Genomic DNA, 24,900 nt, shown 5'->3' with positions numbered 1-24,900 from the left:
TCTGGGACACCCGGAATATTATGGCGATCATGGGTCCATCATTTCTGTCTCCCGAAGGGATCTTAAAGGAACATGTATGAAATTTTTGGGAACAAATAGGTTTTCAGTAGAGGCTACAAAATCTATAGTACAGTCTAATCAAATGATATTGACCACTTATGATATTCAGCCGTACCTAAAAATTATACTGAGTGATTTTTTTATTTAAATATATTTTATTGACAGTTTTTTAATCGCCATTTTACATCCCGTTTTGCAAAGGATATTGATGCAGAGTACATTCAGTGTGCCACGACATTGTAAATTATACTAAGTGGTTATGACAAATTCATACTGACGCGCTTTAGACTTGGGATTTTCCATAGTTTAACAAGCATCCTTATAACAAATTATTGGTCCAAGATTCTGAATAACTGGCCATGTGACAAAACAGCCCAGCAATCAACAATGCATGTATTTTTATTGGATGTATGACATTACAACGCATGCTTTTACCACGCATGCTGTTACAACGCAGTTTTTACAACGCATACCATTACAACGCATAGCGCTTTGGGGTGCTGGATAGTGAATAGTTTAATTTACTATTCCAACTCCAGTCCCCGTGGACACTAGGGAAGGTGTTGGATAGTAAATTAAATCTATTCCCTATCCTAGAGCGCCGCCCAGCGCAATACGTTGTAATGGTTTTCGTTGTAAAACCTGCGTTGTAATAGCACTGCGTGGTAAAAGTTGCGTTGTAAAGGATGTTTCCCATTTTTATTCTGTAGATTTTATGAAACTCAAAGAAGGAGATGGATATTACCCATCCTAAGATTGCTAGGCTTCAGACAATGTTGCCTGTTGCAGCTCCAAAGATCATCGAGTTGACGCACAGCCGTCGGGCATGCAGGCATCACACCAACAAAGTTGCATTGCAACAGAGACGCCATTTTGTCGCATTGCACTGAAGAAGAGTATCGCATGGAGGTGCTATCTTGTCTCATTGCACCTGAGAGCAGTAAGAAACGGACACATCAACTCCCAACATGGTAAGGAAGCGAGCATCAACTCCCCTGCGCAGCAGTTAGGAACTGATGCATCCACTCCACTGCGTGTAAGGAACCGACGCATCAACTTCCCTGCGAACCTTTTGTTTTCTTTGCATTATGCATTTAAGGTACATTGAGAATAAAGTGTTGCATTTGCAACTTGAGAGAACTGAGCTATTTTACAACATTTAAAGTCTATTTTTGAGTACAGTATTGTGGAATTTTGTCATTTGGTCTTCTGTTAAGTCTATATAAAAAGACTATTTTTAAAATAAAACCTGTGTGGTGTCCATCTGTGGTGTTGTCATTGTATTACTGTATGTGTTCACAAATGCTTTACACACTGCCTCTGAGATAAGCCTGCCTGCTCGTGCAAAGCTACCAAGGGGGTGAGCAGGGGTTATTTTAGGAGTGTAGCCCCTTACCCTGACTAGACATAAGGGTCCCTATTTGTCAGGTACCTACCTATGCCAACCAGAGACCCCCAAATCTAAAACTCATCTTATAATACTCTACCCTCGCGACAGCTTTTTTCACATACTTGAATATGGGTTTCGTTTATATGCTGTGTTCAGGGAACTCTGCAGTACTGTCAAACAGTGTAATCTTGTCCCTATACATAAACAGGGCCACCAAATGTGTTCCGTTCTTGTAATGCTGATCTGTGTTAAACAAAAGGGTGCAGGGTCTTTCTATCCCTGTTTCAGCTGGTAACCCCTCGCTAGGGAAAACACCTAAAAAGTATTTCCTAGTGTGTTTATGCCTTCTTAAGAACTCCCGTATCTGCACAGTGTCCATTTCAAAATGTTTTAAAAATAGGCAAACACAATCTGTATGGCGTGGTTGACCTGAATGACGCTGTTGAATACAGAGAATATGACCATGTTCACATTCACAGGCAGGGACACATTCCAGCATTTGGGTTTCCGTTTGATGGTGACCAAGTTATAATGATCGCCGTCTTCGACATCAGGAGCCAGATTGAATGTGAACAGTGTGTATCCGGCCCCATAGCCTTCTCTTTCACACAACTACCCGCAGTCCCTTAGATGCTTCCCTGTTATCAAAACAAGCCCCAGATATTCCCTGATAAAGTTGGAGGTTCCGAAACTGGGGTTTCGCAGGAAGAGAATAACACAGTGTAGTTGATGTCGTAGTGCTTACAATTGAAGGGCTTTGAGGTATAGACGCAGCTAAAAGAGAGAGTGACTGTGACGCACTGTATAGTTGAGTAAGAGTCTGTGAAAGTAGCTGTATGTGTGACTGAGCCAGCGCATTAGTAGCTGTATGGATGAGTGAATGTGTATTGATGTACCTGTATGAGTGAGTGTGTGGCAGGGACTGTATTAGTGTGTGACTGGGGGTATACATAGTTCAATCAGTGTTTGAGTTGACATGTCACTCACTCTATAGGTGAATGACTGAGTGTGTGGGTTACTGTATGAGTGAGTTACTGGCTGTGTGAATAGATATGTAGATAAGTGAGTGGGTGTGTGAATGGCTGTCTGAGTGTGGGAATGTCTGAGTTGCGGTTTTACTATATGAGTGAGTATCTGTACAGAGAAGTGAAAGGATGCACGAGTACTTGTAGGAGTCAGTGAGTACATTAGTGTCTAACACAGGTACTAGCAGAATTTTGTTCCAAAGGTTTTATAGAGACCTGGTCGGAATCAATATTGGTTGGGGGTTGGGTTGGGAAAACCCAGCATGCTATTTCCCAATATCACTGTTAGATTCCCTGGTGAAGATCGCAGGGCGTATAGTCCTCAATTGGCTCCGGATTGGGCAGAAGATAACAACATCCTACCTGAGCTACAATTTGGTTTTAGACAAGGTCTAGCTACAGTGGAACACTTTACACCAATGGATTGAGCAAATCCCTAGTGGATCAGTGCCAGGAACTGCCCCAGATAGACAATCTTCCTATACCCGCCCTTCAGTACAAGGAAAATGCAGTGCTGATGGCCCAAACTCAATTGGGGCTCCAATGGGCATAAACAAACTACACTGTGTTTATGGATAACCTGGGTCTTAGAGTGAATTTGTCAAAAACTTTTATAATGAAATGTGGAAGTGGCAGTATAAAATGTAGGGACATATATATTGATAATAAAAAGGTGGAATATACCAAGGCATTTCCTTATTTAGGTATCCTTTTTGACCAGAAGACATTGACCCAGGCAGTCAAAACCAGAAAGTTACTATACATGAAAGCTACGGCTGCCCCAGCTAACTCTGCAAAGAAGTTGGGAAGAAGACCACCGGTGAAGATGTTGCATATTTATCAGGCAAAGTGTGTCACAATGGCCATCTATGACGCAGGCGTGTAAGGGTATTGCGACTCTACACCCATTCAACTAGTTGAGAATGCCTTTTTAAAATTTTTATTGACCGTCCCGGGTAGTACATCTATTTATGTATGTCATTCAGAATTAGGGCTACTGTATGTTTCGGACCTAATAAAAGTCCAACCTGTCCTTTTACGGTACAGGATTTGCACTTCTCCAAAAACTATTTTTAATCATGAGAACTTAAAAGATAGTCTCAAGTTACAGTGGGCACTCGAGATTCCCCGGTTAAAATACATAAAATACTTGGTGAATAATCTGGGACACCCGGAATATTATGGCGATCATGGGTCCATCATTTCTGTCTCCCGAAGGGATCTTAAAGGAACATGTATGACATTTTTGGGAACAAATAGGTTTTCAGTAGAGGCTACAAAATCTATAGTACAGTCTAATCAAATGATATTGACCACTTATGATATTCAGCCGTACCTAAAAATTATACTGAGTGATTTTTTTATTTAAATATATTTTATTGACAGTTTTTCAATCACCATTTTACATCCCGTTTTGCAAAGGATATTGATGCAGAGTACATTCAGTGTGCCACGACATTGTAAATTATACTAAGTGGTTATGACAAATTCATACTGACGCGCTTTAGACTTGGGATTTTCCATAGTTTAACAAGCATCCTTATAACAAATTATTGGTCCAAGATTCTGAATAACTGGCCATGTGACTAAACAGCCCAGCAATCAACAATGCATGTATTTTTATTGGATGTATGACATTACAACGCATGCTTTTACCACGCATGCTGTTACAACGCAGTTTTTACAACGCATACCATTACAACGCATAGCGCTTTGGGGTGCTGGATAGTGAATAGTTTAATTTACTATTCCAACTCCAGTCCCCGTGGACACTAGGGAAGGTGTTGGATAGTAAATTAAATCTATTCCCTATCCTAGAGCGCCGCCCAGCGCAATACGTTGTAATGGTTTTCGTTGTAAAACCTGCGTTGTAATAGCACTGCGTGGTAAAAGTTGCGTTGTAAAGGATGTTTCCCATTTTTATTCTGTAGATTTTATGAAACTCAAAGAAGGAGATGGATATTACCCATCCTAAGATTGCTAGGCTTCAGACAATGTTGCCTGTTGCAGCTCCAAAGATCATCGAGTTGACGCACAGCCGTCGGGCATGCAGGCATCACACCAACAAAGTTGCATTGCAACAGAGACGCCATTTTGTCGCATTGCACTGAAGAAGAGTATCGCATGGAGGTGCTATCTTGTCGCATTGCACCTGAGAGCAGTAAGAAACGGACGCATCAACTCCCAACATGGTAAGGAAGCGAGCATCAACTCCCCTGCGCAGCAGTTAGGAACTGATGCATCCACTCCACTGCGTGTAAGGAACCGACGCATCAACTTCCCTGCGACCCTTTTGTTTTCTTTGCATTATGCATTTAAGGTACATTGAGAATAAAGTGTTGCATTTGCAACTTGAGAGAACTGAGCTATTTTACAACATTTAAAGTCTATTTTTGAGTACAGTATTGTGGAATTTTGTCATTTGGTCTTCTGTTAAGTCTATATAAAAAGACTATTTTTAAAATAAAACCTGTGTGGTGTCCATCTGTGGTGTTGTCATTGTATTACTGTATGTGTTCACAAATGCTTTACACACTGCCTCTGAGATAAGCCTGCCTGCTCGTGCAAAGCTACCAAGGGGGTGAGCAGGGGTTATTTTAGGAGTGTAGCCCCTTACCCTGACTAGACATAAGGGTCCCTATTTGTCAGGTACCTACCTATGCCAACCAGAGACCCCCAAATCTAAAACTCATCTTATAATACTCTACCCTCGCGACAGCTGTTTTCACATACTTGAATATGGGTTTCGTTTATATGCTGTGTTCAGGGAACTCTGCAGTACTGTCAAACAGTGTAATCTTGTCCCTATACATAAACAGGGCAACCAAATGTGTTCCGTTCTTGTAATGCTGATCTGTGTTAAACAAAAGGGTGCAGGGTCTTTCTATCCCTGTTTCAGCTGGTAACCCCTCGCTAGGGAAAACACCTAAAAAGTATTTCCTAGTGTGTTTATGCCTTCTTAAGAACTCCCGTATCTGCACAGTGTCCATTTCAAAATGTTTTAAAAATAGGCAAACACAATCTGTATGGCGTGGTTGACCTGAATGACGCTGTTGAATACAGAGAATATGACCATGTTCACATTCACAGGCAGGGACACATTCCAGCATTTGGGTTTCCGTTTGTTTGTGACCAAGTTATAATGATCGCCGTCTTCGACTTCAGGAGCCAGATTGAATGTGAACAGTGTGTATCCGGCCCCATAGCCTTCTCTTTCACACAACTACCCGCAGTCCCTTAGATGCTTCCCTGTTATCAAAACAAGCCCCAGATATTCCCTGATAAAGTTGGAGGTTCCGAAACTGGGGTTTCGCAGGAAGAGAATAACACAGTGTAGTTGATGTCGTAGTGCTTACAATTGAAGGGCTTTGAGGTATAGACACAGCTAAAAGAGAGAGTGACTGTGACGCATTGTATAGTTGAGTAAGAGTCTGTGAAAGTAGCTGTATGTGTGACTGAGCCAGCACATTAGTAGCTGTATGGATGAGTGAATGTGTATTGATGTACCTGTATGAGTGAGTGTGTGGCAGGGACTGTATTAGTGTGTGACTGGGGGTATACATAGTTCAATCAGTGTTTGAGTTGACATGTCACTCACTCTATAGGTGAATGACTGAGTGTGTGGGTTACTGTATGAGTGAGTTACTGGCTGTGTGAATAGATATGTAGATAAGTGAGTGGGTGTGTGAATGGCTGTCTGAGTGTGGGAATGTCTGAGTTGCGGTTTTACTATATGAGTGAGTATCTGTACAGAGAAGTGAAAGGATGCACGAGTACTTGTAGGAGTCAGTGAGTACATTAGTGTCTAACACAGGTACTAGCAGAATTTTGTTCCAAAGGTTTTATAGAGACCTGGTCGGAATCAATATTGGTTGGAGGTTGGGTTGGGAAAACCCAGCATGCTATTTCCCAATATCACTGTTAGATTCCCTGGTGAAGATCGCAGGGCGTATAGTCCTCAATTGGCTCAGGATTGGGCAGAAGATAACAACATCCTACCTGAGCTACAATTTGGTTTTAGACAAGGTCTAGCTACAGTGGAACACTTTACACCAATGGATTGAGCAAATCCCTAGTGGATCAGTGCCAGGAACTGCCCCAGATAAACAATCTTCCTATACCCGCCCTTCTGTACAAGGACAATGCAGTGCTGATGGCCCAAACTCAATTGGGGCTCCAATGGGCATAAACAAACTACACTGTGTTTATGGATAACCTGGGTCTTAGAGTGAATTTGTCAAAAACTTTTATAATGAAATGTGGAAGTGGCAGTATAAAATGTAGGGACATATATATTGATAATAAAAAGGTGGAATATACCAAGGCATTTCCTTATTTAGGTATCCTTTTTGACCAGAAGACATTGACCCAGGCAGTCAAAACCAGAAAGTTACTATACATGAAAGCTACGGCTGCCCCAGCTAACTCTGCAAAGAAGTTGGGAAGAAGACCACCGGTGAAGATGTTGCATATTTATCAGGCAAAGTGTGTCACAATGGCCATCTATGACGCAGGCGTGTAAGGGTATTGCGACTCTACACCCATTCAACTAGTTGAGAATGCCTTTTTAAAATTTTTATTGACCGTCCCGGGTAGTACATCTATTTATGTATGTCATTCAGAATTAGGGCTACTGTATGTTTCGGACCTAATAAAAGTCCAACCTGTCCTTTTATGGTACAGGATTTGCACTTCTCCAAAAACTATTTTTAATCATGAGAACTTAAAAGATAGTCTCAAGTTACAGTGGGCACTCGAGATTCCCCGGTTAAAATACATAAAATACTTGGTGAATAATCTGGGACACCCGGAATATTATGGCGATCATGGGTCCATCATTTCTGTCTCCCGAAGGGATCTTAAAGGAACATGTATGAAATTTTTGGGAACAAATAGGTTTTCAGTAGAGGCTACAAAATCTATAGTACAGTCTAATCAAATGATATTGACCACTTATGATATTCAGCCGTACCTAAAAATTATACTGAGTGATTTTTTTATTTAAATATATTTTATTGACAGTTTTTTAATCGCCATTTTACATCCCGTTTTGCAAAGGATATTGATGCAGAGTACATTCAGTGTGCCACGACATTGTAAATTATACTAAGTGGTTATGACAAATTCATACTGACGCGCTTTAGACTTGGGATTTTCCATAGTTTAACAAGCATCCTTATAACAAATTATTGGTCCAAGATTCTGAATAACTGGCCATGTGACAAAACAGCCCAGCAATCAACAATGCATGTATTTTTATTGGATGTATGACATTACAACGCATGCTTTTACCACGCATGCTGTTACAACGCAGTTTTTACAACGCATACCATTACAACGCATAGCGCTTTGGGGTGCTGGATAGTGAATAGTTTAATTTACTATTCCAACTCCAGTCCCCGTGGACACTAGGGAAGGTGTTGGATAGTAAATTAAATCTATTCCCTATCCTAGAGCGCCGCCCAGCGCAATACGTTGTAATGGTTTTCGTTGTAAAACCTGCGTTGTAATAGCACTGCGTGGTAAAAGTTGCGTTGTAAAGGATGTTTCCCATTTTTATTCTGTAGATTTTATGAAACTCAAAGAAGGAGATGGATATTACCCATCCTAAGATTGCTAGGCTTCAGACAATGTTGCCTGTTGCAGCTCCAAAGATCATCGAGTTGACGCACAGCCGTCGGGCATGCAGGCATCACACCAACAAAGTTGCATTGCAACAGAGACGCCATTTTGTCGCATTGCACTGAAGAAGAGTATCGCATGGAGGTGCTATCTTGTCTCATTGCACCTGAGAGCAGTAAGAAACGGACACATCAACTCCCAACATGGTAAGGAAGCGAGCATCAACTCCCCTGCGCAGCAGTTAGGAACTGATGCATCCACTCCACTGCGTGTAAGGAACCGACGCATCAACTTCCCTGCGAACCTTTTGTTTTCTTTGCATTATGCATTTAAGGTACATTGAGAATAAAGTGTTGCATTTGCAACTTGAGAGAACTGAGCTATTTTACAACATTTAAAGTCTATTTTTGAGTACAGTATTGTGGAATTTTGTCATTTGGTCTTCTGTTAAGTCTATATAAAAAGACTATTTTTAAAATAAAACCTGTGTGGTGTCCATCTGTGGTGTTGTCATTGTATTACTGTATGTGTTCACAAATGCTTTACACACTGCCTCTGAGATAAGCCTGCCTGCTCGTGCAAAGCTACCAAGGGGGTGAGCAGGGGTTATTTTAGGAGTGTAGCCCCTTACCCTGACTAGACATAAGGGTCCCTATTTGTCAGGTACCTACCTATGCCAACCAGAGACCCCCAAATCTAAAACTCATCTTATAATACTCTACCCTCGCGACAGCTGTTTTCACATACTTGAATATGGGTTTCGTTTATATGCTGTGTTCAGGGAACTCTGCAGTACTGTCAAACAGTGTAATCTTGTCCCTATACATAAACAGGGCAACCAAATGTGTTCCGTTCTTGTAATGCTGATCTGTGTTAAACAAAAGGGTGCAGGGTCTTTCTATTCCTGTTTCAGCTGGTAACCCCTCGCTAGGGAAAACACCTAAAAAGTATTTCCTAGTGTGTTTATGCCTTCTTAAGAACTCCCGTATCTGCACAGTGTCCATTTCAAAATGTTTTAAAAATAGGCAAACACAATCTGTATGGCGTGGTTGACCTGAATGACGCTGTTGAATACAGAGAATATGACCATGTTCACATTCACAGGCAGGGACACATTCCAGCATTTGGGTTTCCGTTTGTTTGTGACCAAGTTATAATGATCGCCGTCTTCGACTTCAGGAGCCAGATTGAATGTGAACAGTGTGTATCCGGCCCCATAGCCTTCTCTTTCACACAACTACCCGCAGTCCCTTAGATGCTTCCCTGTTATCAAAACAAGCCCCAGATATTCCCTGATAAAGTTGGAGGTTCCGAAACTGGGGTTTCGCAGGAAGAGAATAACACAGTGTAGTTGATGTCGTAGTGCTTACAATTGAAGGGCTTTGAGGTATAGACACAGCTAAAAGAGAGAGTGACTGTGACGCATTGTATAGTTGAGTAAGAGTCTGTGAAAGTAGCTGTATGTGTGACTGAGCCAGCACATTAGTAGCTGTATGGATGAGTGAATGTGTATTGATGTACCTGTATGAGTGAGTGTGTGGCAGGGACTGTATTAGTGTGTGACTGGGGGTATACATAGTTCAATCAGTGTTTGAGTTGACATGTCACTCACTCTATAGGTGAATGACTGAGTGTGTGGGTTACTGTATGAGTGAGTTACTGGCTGTGTGAATAGATATGTAGATAAGTGAGTGGGTGTGTGAATGGCTGTCTGAGTGTGGGAATGTCTGAGTTGCGGTTTTACTATATGAGTGAGTATCTGTACAGAGAAGTGAAAGGATGCACGAGTACTTGTAGGAGTCAGTGAGTACATTAGTGTCTAACACAGGTACTAGCAGAATTTTGTTCCAAAGGTTTTATAGAGACCTGGTCGGAATCAATATTGGTTGGAGGTTGGGTTGGGAAAACCCAGCATGCTATTTCCCAATATCACTGTTAGATTCCCTGGTGAAGATCGCAGGGCGTATAGTCCTCAATTGGCTCAGGATTGGGCAGAAGATAACAACATCCTACCTGAGCTACAATTTGGTTTTAGACAAGGTCTAGCTACAGTGGAACACTTTACACCAATGGATTGAGCAAATCCCTAGTGGATCAGTGCCAGGAACTGCCCCAGATAAACAATCTTCCTATACCCGCCCTTCTGTACAAGGACAATGCAGTGCTGATGGCCCAAACTCAATTGGGGCTCCAATGGGCATAAACAAACTACACTGTGTTTATGGATAACCTGGGTCTTAGAGTGAATTTGTCAAAAACTTTTATAATGAAATGTGGAAGTGGCAGTATAAAATGTAGGGACATATATATTGATAATAAAAAGGTGGAATATACCAAGGCATTTCCTTATTTAGGTATCCTTTTTGACCAGAAGACATTGACCCAGGCAGTCAAAACCAGAAAGTTACTATACATGAAAGCTACGGCTGCCCCAGCTAACTCTGCAAAGAAGTTGGGAAGAAGACCACCGGTGAAGATGTTGCATATTTATCAGGCAAAGTGTGTCACAATGGCCATCTATGACGCAGGCGTGTAAGGGTATTGCGACTCTACACCCATTCAACTAGTTGAGAATGCCTTTTTAAAATTTTTATTGACCGTCCCGGGTAGTACATCTATTTATGTATGTCATTCAGAATTAGGGCTACTGTATGTTTCGGACCTAATAAAAGTCCAACCTGTCCTTTTATGGTACAGGATTTGCACTTCTCCAAAAACTATTTTTAATCATGAGAACTTAAAAGATAGTCTCAAGTTACAGTGGGCACTCGAGATTCCCCGGTTAAAATACATAAAATACTTGGTGAATAATCTGGGACACCCGGAATATTATGGCGATCATGGGTCCATCATTTCTGTCTCCCGAAGGGATCTTAAAGGAACATGTATGAAATTTTTGGGAACAAATAGGTTTTCAGTAGAGGCTACAAAATCTATAGTACAGTCTAATCAAATGATATTGACCACTTATGATATTCAGCCGTACCTAAAAATTATACTGAGTGATTTTTTTATTTAAATATATTTTATTGACAGTTTTTTAATCGCCATTTTACATCCCGTTTTGCAAAGGATATTGATGCAGAGTACATTCAGTGTGCCACGACATTGTAAATTATACTAAGTGGTTATGACAAATTCATACTGACGCGCTTTAGACTTGGGATTTTCCATAGTTTAACAAGCATCCTTATAACAAATTATTGGTCCAAGATTCTGAATAACTGGCCATGTGACAAAACAGCCCAGCAATCAACAATGCATGTATTTTTATTGGATGTATGACATTACAACGCATGCTTTTACCACGCATGCTGTTACAACGCAGTTTTTACAACGCATACCATTACAACGCATAGCGCTTTGGGGTGCTGGATAGTGAATAGTTTAATTTACTATTCCAACTCCAGTCCCCGTGGACACTAGGGAAGGTGTTGGATAGTAAATTAAATCTATTCCCTATCCTAGAGCGCCGCCCAGCGCAATACGTTGTAATGGTTTTCGTTGTAAAACCTGCGTTGTAATAGCACTGCGTGGTAAAAGTTGCGTTGTAAAGGATGTTTCCCATTTTTATTCTGTAGATTTTATGAAACTCAAAGAAGGAGATGGATATTACCCATCCTAAGATTGCTAGGCTTCAGACAATGTTGCCTGTTGCAGCTCCAAAGATCATCGAGTTGACGCACAGCCGTCGGGCATGCAGGCATCACACCAACAAAGTTGCATTGCAACAGAGACGCCATTTTGTCGCATTGCACTGAAGAAGAGTATCGCATGGAGGTGCTATCTTGTCTCATTGCACCTGAGAGCAGTAAGAAACGGACACATCAACTCCCAACATGGTAAGGAAGCGAGCATCAACTCCCCTGCGCAGCAGTTAGGAACTGATGCATCCACTCCACTGCGTGTAAGGAACCGACGCATCAACTTCCCTGCGAACCTTTTGTTTTCTTTGCATTATGCATTTAAGGTACATTGAGAATAAAGTGTTGCATTTGCAACTTGAGAGAACTGAGCTATTTTACAACATTTAAAGTCTATTTTTGAGTACAGTATTGTGGAATTTTGTCATTTGGTCTTCTGTTAAGTCTATATAAAAAGACTATTTTTAAAATAAAACCTGTGTGGTGTCCATCTGTGGTGTTGTCATTGTATTACTGTATGTGTTCACAAATGCTTTACACACTGCCTCTGAGATAAGCCTGCCTGCTCGTGCAAAGCTACCAAGGGGGTGAGCAGGGGTTATTTTAGGAGTGTAGCCCCTTACCCTGACTAGACATAAGGGTCCCTATTTGTCAGGTACCTACCTATGCCAACCAGAGACCCCCAAATCTAAAACTCATCTTATAATACTCTACCCTCGCGACAGCTTTTTTCACATACTTGAATATGGGTTTCGTTTATATGCTGTGTTCAGGGAACTCTGCAGTACTGTCAAACAGTGTAATCTTGTCCCTATACATAAACAGGGCCACCAAATGTGTTCCGTTCTTGTAATGCTGATCTGTGTTAAACAAAAGGGTGCAGGGTCTTTCTATCCCTGTTTCAGCTGGTAACCCCTCGCTAGGGAAAACACCTAAAAAGTATTTCCTAGTGTGTTTATGCCTTCTTAAGAACTCCCGTATCTGCACAGTGTCCATTTCAAAATGTTTTAAAAATAGGCAAACACAATCTGTATGGCGTGGTTGACCTGAATGACGCTGTTGAATACAGAGAATATGACCATGTTCACATTCACAGGCAGGGACACATTCCAGCATTTGGGTTTCCGTTTGATGGTGACCAAGTTATAATGATCGCCGTCTTCGACATCAGGAGCCAGATTGAATGTGAACAGTGTGTATCCGGCCCCATAGCCTTCTCTTTCACACAACTACCCGCAGTCCCTTAGATGCTTCCCTGTTATCAAAACAAGCCCCAGATATTCCCTGATAAAGTTGGAGGTTCCGAAACTGGGGTTTCGCAGGAAGAGAATAACACAGTGTAGTTGATGTCGTAGTGCTTACAATTGAAGGGCTTTGAGGTATAGACGCAGCTAAAAGAGAGAGTGACTGTGACGCACTGTATAGTTGAGTAAGAGTCTGTGAAAGTAGCTGTATGTGTGACTGAGCCAGCGCATTAGTAGCTGTATGGATGAGTGAATGTGTATTGATGTACCTGTATGAGTGAGTGTGTGGCAGGGACTGTATTAGTGTGTGACTGGGGGTATACATAGTTCAATCAGTGTTTGAGTTGACATGTCACTCACTCTATAGGTGAATGACTGAGTGTGTGGGTTACTGTATGAGTGAGTTACTGGCTGTGTGAATAGATATGTAGATAAGTGAGTGGGTGTGTGAATGGCTGTCTGAGTGTGGGAATGTCTGAGTTGCGGTTTTACTATATGAGTGAGTATCTGTACAGAGAAGTGAAAGGATGCACGAGTACTTGTAGGAGTCAGTGAGTACATTAGTGTCTAACACAGGTACTAGCAGAATTTTGTTCCAAAGGTTTTATAGAGACCTGGTCGGAATCAATATTGGTTGGGGGTTGGGTTGGGAAAACCCAGCATGCTATTTCCCAATATCACTGTTAGATTCCCTGGTGAAGATCGCAGGGCGTATAGTCCTCAATTGGCTCCGGATTGGGCAGAAGATAACAACATCCTACCTGAGCTACAATTTGGTTTTAGACAAGGTCTAGCTACAGTGGAACACTTTACACCAATGGATTGAGCAAATCCCTAGTGGATCAGTGCCAGGAACTGCCCCAGATAGACAATCTTCCTATACCCGCCCTTCAGTACAAGGAAAATGCAGTGCTGATGGCCCAAACTCAATTGGGGCTCCAATGGGCATAAACAAACTACACTGTGTTTATGGATAACCTGGGTCTTAGAGTGAATTTGTCAAAAACTTTTATAATGAAATGTGGAAGTGGCAGTATAAAATGTAGGGACATATATATTGATAATAAAAAGGTGGAATATACCAAGGCATTTCCTTATTTAGGTATCCTTTTTGACCAGAAGACATTGACCCAGGCAGTCAAAACCAGAAAGTTACTATACATGAAAGCTACGGCTGCCCCAGCTAACTCTGCAAAGAAGTTGGGAAGAAGACCACCGGTGAAGATGTTGCATATTTATCAGGCAAAGTGTGTCACAATGGCCATCTATGACGCAGGCGTGTAAGGGTATTGCGACTCTACACCCATTCAACTAGTTGAGAATGCCTTTTTAAAATTTTTATTGACCGTCCCGGGTAGTACATCTATTTATGTATGTCATTCAGAATTAGGGCTACTGTATGTTTCGGACCTAATAAAAGTCCAACCTGTCCTTTTACGGTACAGGATTTGCACTTCTCCAAAAACTATTTTTAATCATGAGAACTTAAAAGATAGTCTCAAGTTACAGTGGGCACTCGAGATTCCCCGGTTAAAATACATAAAATACTTGGTGAATAATCTGGGACACCCGGAATATTATGGCGATCATGGGTCCATCATTTCTGTCTCCCGAAGGGATCTTAAAGGAACATGTATGAAATTTTTGGGAACAAATAGGTTTTCAGTAGAGGCTACAAAATCTATAGTACAGTCTAATCAAATGATATTGACCACTTATGATATTCAGCCGTACCTAAAAATTATACTGAGTGATTTTTTTATTTAAATATATTTTATTGACAGTTTTTCAATCACCATTTTACATCCCGTTTTGCAAAGGATATTGATGCAGAGTACATTCAGTGTGCCACGACATTGTAAATTATACTAAGTGGTTATGACAAATTCATACTGACGCGCTTTAGACTTGGGATTTTCCATAGTTTAACAAGCATCCTTATAACAAATTATTGGTCCAAGATTCTGAATAACTGGCCATGTGACTAAACAGCCCAGCAATCAACAATGCATGTATTTTTATTGGATGTATGACATTACAACGCATGCTTTTACCACGCATGCTGTTACAACGCAGTTTTTACAACGCATACCATTACAACGCATAGCGCTTTGGGGTGCTGGATAGTGAATAGTTTAATTTACTATTCCAACTCCAGTCCCCGTGGACACTAGGGAAGGTGTTGGATAGTAAATTAAATCTATTCCCTATCCTAGAGCGCCGCCCAGCGCAATACGTTGTAATGGTTTTCGTTGTAAAACCTGCGTTGTAATAGCACTGCGTGGTAAAAGTTGCGTTGTAAAGGATGTTTCCCATTTTTATTCTGTAGATTTTATGAAACTCAAAGAAGGAGATGGATATTACCCATCCTAAGATTGCTAGGCTTCAGACAATGTTGCCTGTTGCAGCTCCAAAGATCATCGAGTTGACGCACAGCCGTCGGGCATGCAGGCATCACACCAACAAAGTTGCATTGCAACAGAGACGCCATTTTGTCGCATTGCACTGAAGAAGAGTATCGCATGGAGGTGCTATCTTGTCGCATTGCACCTGAGAGCAGTAAGAAACGGACGCATCAACTCCCAACATGGTAAGGAAGCGAGCATCAACTCCCCTGCGCAGCAGTTAGGAACTGATGCATCCACTCCACTGCGTGTAAGGAACCGACGCATCAACTTCCCTGCGACCCTTTTGTTTTCTTTGCATTATGCATTTAAGGTACATTGAGAATAAAGTGTTGCATTTGCAACTTGAGAGAACTGAGCTATTTTACAACATTTAAAGTCTATTTTTGAGTACAGTATTGTGGAATTTTGTCATTTGGTCTTCTGTTAAGTCTATATAAAAAGACTATTTTTAAAATAAAACCTGTGTGGTGTCCATCTGTGGTGTTGTCATTGTATTACTGTATGTGTTCACAAATGCTTTACACACTGCCTCTGAGATAAGCCTGCCTGCTCGTGCAAAGCTACCAAGGGGGTGAGCAGGGGTTATTTTAGGAGTGTAGCCCCTTACCCTGACTAGACATAAGGGTCCCTATTTGTCAGGTACCTACCTATGCCAACCAGAGACCCCCAAATCTAAAACTCATCTTATAATACTCTACCCTCGCGACAGCTGTTTTCACATACTTGAATATGGGTTTCGTTTATATGCTGTGTTCAGGGAACTCTGCAGTACTGTCAAACAGTGTAATCTTGTCCCTATACATAAACAGGGCAACCAAATGTGTTCCGTTCTTGTAATGCTGATCTGTGTTAAACAAAAGGGTGCAGGGTCTTTCTATCCCTGTTTCAGCTGGTAACCCCTCGCTAGGGAAAACACCTAAAAAGTATTTCCTAGTGTGTTTATGCCTTCTTAAGAACTCCCGTATCTGCACAGTGTCCATTTCAAAATGTTTTAAAAATAGGCAAACACAATCTGTATGGCGTGGTTGACCTGAATGACGCTGTTGAATACAGAGAATATGACCATGTTCACATTCACAGGCAGGGACACATTCCAGCATTTGGGTTTCCGTTTGTTTGTGACCAAGTTATAATGATCGCCGTCTTCGACTTCAGGAGCCAGATTGAATGTGAACAGTGTGTATCCGGCCCCATAGCCTTCTCTTTCACACAACTACCCGCAGTCCCTTAGATGCTTCCCTGTTATCAAAACAAGCCCCAGATATTCCCTGATAAAGTTGGAGGTTCCGAAACTGGGGTTTCGCAGGAAGAGAATAACACAGTGTAGTTGATGTCGTAGTGCTTACAATTGAAGGGCTTTGAGGTATAGACACAGCTAAAAGAGAGAGTGACTGTGACGCATTGTATAGTTGAGTAAGAGTCTGTGAAAGTAGCTGTATGTGTGACTGAGCCAGCACATTAGTAGCTGTATGGATGAGTGAATGTGTATTGATGTACCTGTATGAGTGAGTGTGTGGCAGGGACTGTATTAGTGTGTGACTGGGGGTATACATAGTTCAATCAGTGTTTGAGTTGACATGTCACTCACTCTATAGGTGAATGACTGAGTGTGTGGGTTACTGTATGAGTGAGTTACTGGCTGTGTGAATAGATATGTAGATAAGTGAGTGGGTGTGTGAATGGCTGTCTGAGTGTGGGAATGTCTGAGTTGCGGTTTTACTATATGAGTGAGTATCTGTACAGAGAAGTGAAAGGATGCACGAGTACTTGTAGGAGTCAGTGAGTACATTAGTGTCTAACACAGGTACTAGCAGAATTTTGTTCCAAAGGTTTTATAGAGACCTGGTCGGAATCAATATTGGTTGGAGGTTGGGTTGGGAAAACCCAGCATGCTATTTCCCAATATCACTGTTAGATTCCCTGGTGAAGATCGCAGGGCGTATAGTCCTCAATTGGCTCAGGATTGGGCAGAAGATAACAACATCCTACCTGAGCTACAATTTGGTTTTAGACAAGGTCTAGCTACAGTGGAACACTTTACACCAATGGATTGAGCAAATCCCTAGTGGATCAGTGCCAGGAACTGCCCCAGATAAACAATCTTCCTATACCCGCCCTTCTGTACAAGGACAATGCAGTGCTGATGGCCCAAACTCAATTGGGGCTCCAATGGGCATAAACAAACTACACTGTGTTTATGGATAACCTGGGTCTTAGAGTGAATTTGTCAAAAACTTTTATAATGAAATGTGGAAGTGGCAGTATAAAATGTAGGGACATATATATTGATAATAAAAAGGTGGAATATACCAAGGCATTTCCTTATTTAGGTATCCTTTTTGACCAGAAGACATTGACCCAGGCAGTCAAAACCAGAAAGTTACTATACATGAAAGCTACGGCTGCCCCAGCTAACTCTGCAAAGAAGTTGGGAAGAAGACCACCGGTGAAGATGTTGCATATTTATCAGGCAAAGTGTGTCACAATGGCCATCTATGACGCAGGCGTGTAAGGGTATTGCGACTCTACACCCATTCAACTAGTTGAGAATGCCTTTTTAAAATTTTTATTGACCGTCCCGGGTAGTACATCTATTTATGTATGTCATTCAGAATTAGGGCTACTGTATGTTTCGGACCTAATAAAAGTCCAACCTGTCCTTTTATGGTACAGGATTTGCACTTCTCCAAAAACTATTTTTAATCATGAGAACTTAAAAGATAGTCTCAAGTTACAGTGGGCACTCGAGATTCCCCGGTTAAAATACATAAAATACTTGGTGAATAATCTGGGACACCCGGAATATTATGGCGATCATGGGTCCATCATTTCTGTCTCCCGAAGGGATCTTAAAGGAACATGTATGAAATTTTTGGGAACAAATAGGTTTTCAGTAGAGGCTACAAAATCTATAGTACAGTCTAATCAAATGATATTGACCACTTATGATATTCAGCCGTACCTAAAAATTATACTGAGTGATTTTTTTATTTAAATATATTTTATTGACAGTTTTTTAATCGCCATTTTACATCCCGTTTTGCAAAGGATATTGATGCAGAGTACATTCAGTGTGCCACGACATTGTAAATTATACTAAGTGGTTATGACAAATTCATACTGACGCGCTTTAGACTTGGGATTTTCCATAGTTTAACAAGCATCCTTATAACAAATTATTGGTCCAAGATTCTGAATAACTGGCCATGTGACAAAACAGCCCAGCAATCAACAATGCATGTATTTTTATTGGATGTATGACATTACAACGCATGCTTTTACCACGCATGCTGTTACAACGCAGTTTTTACAACGCATACCATTACAACGCATAGCGCTTTGGGGTGCTGGATAGTGAATAGTTTAATTTACTATTCCAACTCCAGTCCCCGTGGACACTAGGGAAGGTGTTGGATAGTAAATTAAATCTATTCCCTATCCTAGAGCGCCGCCCAGCGCAATACGTTGTAATGGTTTTCGTTGTAAAACCTGCGTTGTAATAGCACTGCGTGGTAAAAGTTGCGTTGTAAAGGATGTTTCCCATTTTTATTCTGTAGATTTTATGAAACTCAAAGAAGGAGATGGATATTACCCATCCTAAGATTGCTAGGCTTCAGACAATGTTGCCTGTTGCAGCTCCAAAGATCATCGAGTTGACGCACAGCCGTCGGGCATGCAGGCATCACACCAACAAAGTTGCATTGCAACAGAGACGCCATTTTGTCGCATTGCACTGAAGAAGAGTATCGCATGGAGGTGCTATCTTGTCTCATTGCACCTGAGAGCAGTAAGAAACGGACACATCAACTCCCAACATGGTAAGGAAGCGAGCATCAACTCCCCTGCGCAGCAGTTAGGAACTGATGCATCCACTCCACTGCGTGTAAGGAACCGACGCATCAACTTCCCTGCGAACCTTTTGTTTTCTTTGCATTATGCATTTAAGGTACATTGAGAATAAAGTGTTGCATTTGCAACTTGAGAGAACTGAGCTATTTTACAACATTTAAAGTCTATTTTTGAGTACAGTATTGTGGAATTTTGTCATTTGGTCTTCTGTTAAGTCTATATAAAAAGACTATTTTTAAAATAAAACCTGTGTGGTGTCCATCTGTGGTGTTGTCATTGTATTACTGTATGTGTTCACAAATGCTTTACACACTGCCTCTGAGATAAGCCTGCCTGCTCGTGCAAAGCTACCAAGGGGGTGAGCAGGGGTTATTTTAGGAGTGTAGCCCCTTACCCTGACTAGACATAAGGGTCCCTATTTGTCAGGTACCTACCTATGCCAACCAGAGACCCCCAAATCTAAAACTCATCTTATAATACTCTACCCTCGCGACAGCTTTTTTCACATACTTGAATATGGGTTTCGTTTATATGCTGTGTTCAGGGAACTCTGCAGTACTGTCAAACAGTGTAATCTTGTCCCTATACATAAACAGGGCCACCAAATGTGTTCCGTTCTTGTAATGCTGATCTGTGTTAAACAAAAGGGTGCAGGGTCTTTCTATCCCTGTTTCAGCTGGTAACCCCTCGCTAGGGAAAACACCTAAAAAGTATTTCCTAGTGTGTTTATGCCTTCTTAAGAACTCCCGTATCTGCACAGTGTCCATTTCAAAATGTTTTAAAAATAGGCAAACACAATCTGTATGGCGTGGTTGACCTGAATGACGCTGTTGAATACAGAGAATATGACCATGTTCACATTCACAGGCAGGGCCACATTCCAGCATTTGGGTTTCCGTTTGATGGTGACCAAGTTATAATGATCGCCGTCTTCGACATCAGGAGCCAGATTGAATGTGAACAGTGTGTATCCGGCCCCATAGCCTTCTCTTTCACACAACTACCCGCAGTCCCTTAGATGCTTCCCTGTTATCAAAACAAGCCCCAGATATTCCCTGATAAAGTTGGAGGTTCCGAAACTGGGGTTTCGCAGGAAGAGAATAACACAGTGTAGTTGATGTCGTAGTGCTTACAATTGAAGGGCTTTGAGGTATAGACGCAGCTAAAAGAGAGAGTGACTGTGACGCACTGTATAGTTGAGTAAGAGTCTGTGAAAGTAGCTGTATGTGTGACTGAGCCAGCACATTAGTAGCTGTATGGATGAGTGAATGTGTATTGATGTACCTGTATGAGTGAGTGTGTGGCAGGGACTGTATTAGTGTGTGACTGGGGGTATACATAGTTCAATCAGTGTTTGAGTTGACATGTCACTCACTCTATAGGTGAATGACTGAGTGTGTGGGTTACTGTATGAGTGAGTTACTGGCTGTGTGAATAGATATGTAGATAAGTGAGTGGGTGTGTGAATGGCTGTCTGAGTGTGGGAATGTCTGAGTTGCGGTTTTACTATATGAGTGAGTATCTGTACAGAGAAGTGAAAGGATGCACGAGTACTTGTAGGAGTCAGTGAGTACATTAGTGTCTAACACAGGTACTAGCAGAATTTTGTTCCAAAGGTTTTATAGAGACCTGGTCGGAATCAATATTGGTTGGAGGTTGGGTTGGGAAAACCCAGCATGCTATTTCCCAATATCACTGTTAGATTCCCTGGTGAAGATCGCAGGGCGTATAGTCCTCAATTGGCTCAGGATTGGGCAGAAGATAACAACATCCTACCTGAGCTACAATTTGGTTTTAGACAAGGTTCAGCTACAGTGGAACACTTTACACCAATGGATTGAGCAAATCCCTAGTGGATCAGTGCCAGGAACTGCCCCAGATAAACAATCTTCCTATACCCGCCCTTCTGTACAAGGACAATGCAGTGCTGATGGCCCAAACTCAATTGGGGCTCCAATGGGCATAAACAAACTACACTGTGTTTATGGATAACCTGGGTCTTAGAGTGAATTTGTCAAAAACTTTTATAATGAAATGTGGAAGTGGCAGTATAAAATGTAGGGACATATATATTGATATTAAAAAGGTGGAATATACCAAGGCATTTCCTTATTTAGGTATCCTTTTTGACCAGAAGACATTGACCCAGGCAGTCAAAACCAGAAAGTTACTATACATGAAAGCTACGGCTGCCCCAGCTAACTCTGCAAAGAAGTTGGGAAGAAGACCACCGGTGAAGATGTTGCATATTTATCAGGCAAAGTGTGTCACAATGGCCATCTATGACGCAGGCGTGTAAGGGTATTGCGACTCTACACCCATTCAACTAGTTGAGAATGCCTTTTTAAAATTTTTATTGACCGTCCCGGGTAGTACATCTATTTATGTATGTCATTCAGAATTAGGGCTACTGTATGTTTCGGACCTAATAAAAGTCCAACCTGTCCTTTTATGGTACAGGATTTGCACTTCTCCAAAAACTATTTTTAATCATGAGAACTTAAAAGATAGTCTCAAGTTACAGTGGGCACTCGAGATTCCCCGGTTAAAATACATAAAATACTTGGTGAATAATCTGGGACACCCGGAATATTATGGCGATCATGGGTCCATCATTTCTGTCTCCCGAAGGGATCTTAAAGGAACATGTATGAAATTTTTGGGAACAAATAGGTTTTCAGTAGAGGCTACAAAATCTATAGTACAGTCTAATCAAATGATATTGACCACTTATGATATTCAGCCGTACCTAAAAATTATACTGAGTGATTTTTTTATTTAAATATATTTTATTGACAGTTTTTCAATCGCCATTTTACATCCCGTTTTGCAAAGGATATTGATGCAGAGTACATTCAGTGTGCCACGACATTGTAAATTATACTAAGTGGTTATGACAAATTCATACTGACGCGCTTTAGACTTGGGATTTTCCATAGTTTAACAAGCATCCTTATAACAAATTATTGGTCCAAGATTCTGAATAACTGGCCATGTGACAAAACAGCCCAGCAATCAACAATGCATGTATTTTTATTGGATGTATGACATTACAACGCATGCTTTTACCACGCATGCTGTTACAACGCAGTTTTTACAACGCATACCATTACAACGCATAGCGCTTTGGGGTGCTGGATAGTGAATAGTTTAATTTACTATTCCAACTCCAGTCCCCGTGGACACTAGGGAAGGTGTTGGATAGTAAATTAAATCTATTCCCTATCCTAGAACGCCGCCCAGCGCAATACGTTGTAATGGTTTTCGTTGTAAAACCTGCGTTGTAATAGCACTGCGTGGTAAAAGTTGCGTTGTAAAGGATGTTTCCCATTTTTATTCTGTAGATTTTATGAAACTCAAAGAAGGAGATGGATATTACCCACCCTAAGATTGCTAGGCTTCAGACAATGTTGCCTGTTGCAGCTCCAAAGATCATCGAGTTGACGCACAGCCGTCGGGCATGCAGGCATCACACCAACAAAGTTGCATTGCAACAGAGACGCCATTTTGTCGCATTGCACTGAAGAAGAGTATCGCATGGAGGTGCTATCTTGTCGCATTGCACCTGAGAGCAGTAAGAAACGGACGCATCAACTCCCAACATGGTAAGGAAGCGAGCATCAACTCCCCTGCGCAGCAGTTAGGAACTGATGCATCCACTCCACTGCGTGTAAGGAACCGACGCATCAACTTCCCTGCGACCCTTCTGTTTTCTTTGCATTATGCATTTAAGGTACATTGAGAATAAAGTGTTGCATTTGCAACTTGAGAGAACTGAGCTATTTTACAACATTTAAAGTCTATTTTTGAGTACAGTATTGTGGAATTTTGTCATTTGGTCTTCTGTTAAGTCTATATAAAAAGACTATTTTTAAAATAAAACCTGTGTGGTGTCCATCTGTGGTGTTGTCATTGTATTACTGTATGTGTTCACAAATGCTTTACACACTGCCTCTGAGATAAGCCTGCCTGCTCGTGCAAAGCTACCAAGGGGGTGAGCAGGGGTTATTTTAGGAGTGTAGCCCCTTACCCTGACTAGACATAAGGGTCCCTATTTGTCAGGTACCTACCTATGCCAACCAGAGACCCCCAAATCTAAAACTCATCTTATAATACTCTACCCTCGCGACAGCTGTTTTCACATACTTGAATATGGGTTTCGTTTATATGCTGTGTTCAGGGAACTCTGCAGTACTGTCAAACAGTGTAATCTTGTCCCTATACATAAACAGGGCCACCAAATGTGTTCCGTTCTTGTAATGCTGATCTGTGTTAAACAAAAGGGTGCAGGGTCTTTCTATCCCTGTTTCAGCTGGTAACCCCTCGCTAGGGAAAACACCTAAAAAGTATTTCCTAGTGTGTTTATGCCTTCTTAAGAACTCCCGTATCTGCACAGTGTCCATTTCAAAATGTTTTAAAAATAGGCAAACACAATCTGTATGGCGTGGTTGACCTGAATGACGCTGTTGAATACAGAGAATATGACCATGTTCACATTCACAGGCAGGGACACATTCCAGCATTTGGGTTTCCGTTTGTTTGTGACCAAGTTATAATGATCGCCGTCTTCGACATCAGGAGCCAGATTGAATGTGAACAGTGTGTATCCGGCCCCATAGCCTTCTCTTTCACACAACTACCCGCAGTCCCTTAGATGCTCCCCTGTTATCAAAACAAGCCCCAGATATTCCCTGATAAAGTTGGAGGTTCCGAAACTGGGGTTTCGCAGGAAGAGAATAACACAGTGTAGTTGATGTCGTAGTGCTTACAATTGAAGGGCTTTGAGGTATAGACACAGCTAAAAGAGAGAGTGACTGTGACGCACTGTATAGTTGAGTAAGAGTCTGTGAAAGTAGCTGTATGTGTGACTGAGCCAGCACATTAGTAGCTGTATGGATGAGTGAATGTGTATTGATGTACCTGTATGAGTGAGTGTGTGGCAGGGACTGTATTAGTGTGTGACTGGGGGTATACATAGTTCAATCAGTGTTTGAGTTGACATGTCACTCACTCTATAGGTGAATGACTGAGTGTGTGGGTTACTGTATGAGTGAGTTACTGGCTGTGTGAATAGATATGTAGATAAGTGAGTGGGTGTGTGAATGGCTGTCTGAGTGTGGGAATGTCTGAGTTGCGGTTTTACTATATGAGTGAGTATCTGTACAGAGAAGTGAAAGGATGCACGAGTACTTGTAGGAGTCAGTGAGTACATTAGTGTCTAACACAGGTACTAGCAGAATTTTGTTCCAAAGGTTTTATAGAGACCTGGTCGGAATCAATATTGGTTGGAGGTTGGGTTGGGAAAACCCAGCATGCTATTTCCCAATATCACTGTTAGATTCCCTGGTGAAGATCGCAGGGCGTATAGTCCTCAATTGGCTCAGGATTGGGCAGAAGATAACAACATCCTACCTGAGCTACAATTTGGTTTTAGACAAGGTTCAGCTACAGTGGAACACTTTACACCAATGGATTGAGCAAATCCCTAGTGGATCAGTGCCAGGAACTGCCCCAGATAAACAATCTTCCTATACCCGCCCTTCTGTACAAGGACAATGCAGTGCTGATGGCCCAAACTCAATTGGGGCTCCAATGGGCATAAACAAACTACACTGTGTTTATGGATAACCTGGGTCTTAGAGTGAATTTGTCAAAAAC

This window comes from Lissotriton helveticus, chromosome 10 (genome assembly GCF_964261635.1).
Source record: "Lissotriton helveticus chromosome 10, aLisHel1.1, whole genome shotgun sequence".
Lineage (NCBI taxonomy): Eukaryota > Metazoa > Chordata > Amphibia > Caudata > Salamandridae > Lissotriton > Lissotriton helveticus.
Note: the sequence above shows the minus strand (reverse complement) of the source record.